Genomic DNA, 2,024 nt, shown 5'->3' on the forward strand with positions numbered 1-2,024 from the left:
GCTTTGCCTGAGAATTTAATATTGTGTTTTTTTCTTTTTCTTTTTTTCTTTTGAGTCAGTCTCATTCTGTTGCCCAGGCTGGAATGCAGTGGCACAATCATGGCTCACTGCAGTCTTGACCTCCTGGCCTCAGGTGATCCTCCTGAGTAGCTGGGCCTACAGACATGTACCACCACACTGGTTAATTTTTCGTTTTTGTTTTTGTTGAGACGAGGTCTCACTATGCTGCCCAGACTGGTCTTGAACTCCTGGGCTCAAGTGATTCTCCTGCCTTAGTTCCCCAAAGTGCTGAGATTTCAGGTGTGAGCTACCACACCTGGTCAGTGTTGTATTTCTTAACACCTTAACTGATACTAATATCATCACAACATCCCTCCCTCCCCACACACACCCGCACACATGCACACATAGTCAGAGACACATGTACATGTATTTTCATGGCAAATGCCATCTTTATTTTTTAGCCCAGGGTCTCACATATGGACACCTTCCCACTTTGTGCTATTATGGCTATGTGGGTGTTGTCCCCTATCAGAGTGTTTTCTTTCTTTCTTTCTGTTTTCTTTTTTGAATTGGAGTCTCACTCTGTCACCCAGACTGGAGTGCAGCAGCTGCAGCCTCAACCTGCTGGGCTCCGGTGATCCTTGTGCCTCAGCCTTCCAAGTAGCTGGAACTAAAGGCGTGTGGTACCAAGCCCGGCTAATTTTTGATTTATTGTAGAGATGAGGTCTTGCCAAGTTGCCCAGGTGGGTCTCGAACTCGCGGGCCCAGGCAAGTGCCTCAGCCTCCCAAAGTGCTGGGATTACAGGCTGAGCCACTGAGCCCGGCTCAGAGTGTTTTCATACTGTTTTGTCATTGTCTGGTTGTTGTCTCTTCCCCCACTAGGCTGAGGGCTCCTTCATGGCAGGACTTGGAGACAGAGCCTATTATGTCCCCAGGCCCTAACACAGAGCCTGGATCTTTCATTTTGTGATAGTTATGGAATGAAAATTGGATGTGGATGCACCCCTAAGATTTGTGGGGAGCCTGTGAGTTCTAGTTCAAGGTCTAATGTTTTGATGATACTTAAACTTGCCTTCCTAGTGACTCTGTTCTGTAAATTCACAGGCAGATTTGGGTGTTGCTTGGGTTTAAGGCAACTTCTGACCTGGTACAGAGATTTTACATTCTATCCACCGTATTCTTGAACTTATAAAGAGGATTGTTCTTGCATGGGTAAGCCTCTCTCATGTAGTTTTTCCTTCCAAGATTAATGCAATAAATGCATAGACATAGCCCCTGGGATAACAGAAGAGAAGTTCCAAGACCAGAGATAATGACCCTGTGAAGAAAAATCAAAAGTTATGGGGATTCAGAGGGTGGTATCTCTTGTAGTTGCTGCTGGCCATGGTGGGGCTGTCAGAGGGTGTCCCTGTTTGAAGAACTGTTTGAGGTGGGCCTGAAAGACAGGTAGGATTAGACCTATAGGAATGGACAAAAGCAGGGACCCAGAAGTGCTGCTGGTAGTGCAGGGTTGGTGGAAATTGGAAGGTAAGCATGGACTACTTGTTTGGACAAACTTGTGGATTTATAGGGCTGAGGCTGTCTGGGGAAACAAGTTGTCTTATCAACCTACCTGCCTGGTGCCTGCAGGAAATATGCTCAGAGCAAGGAGGAAAAAGGCTTTGAGGAGCAGCAGGCCAGGGCAGGCAGACTTGTATATGGGGTCTGTCTCTTCTCCCAAGTTACTGTGTGTTCTTCATAAAATTGTTTCCCCTCTCTGATCCATACTTCTTTCATCTGTGGCTAATAGGACACATTGGCTATACTGGGTGTCATGAGATTCAAAGTGGATGGTGGGTCTGAAATTATGCTTTAAACTATAAATTCCACACGACACAGGAAATTATTAACATTCTTTTTTATACCTGTGATATACAGAGTAGATCTAATCATATGTCCTGCTCATGATGTAAAGACACATCATTATTATTTTGGAGAAATGTCCAGGTGTATGTGTTAGGGGAACAAGGATTCTTTTTTTT

This window comes from Carlito syrichta, unplaced genomic scaffold (assembly GCF_000164805.1).
Source record: "Carlito syrichta isolate Samal-C Ts95f unplaced genomic scaffold, Tarsius_syrichta-2.0.1 Scaffold305141, whole genome shotgun sequence".
Classification (NCBI taxonomy): Eukaryota; Metazoa; Chordata; class Mammalia; order Primates; family Tarsiidae; genus Carlito; species Carlito syrichta.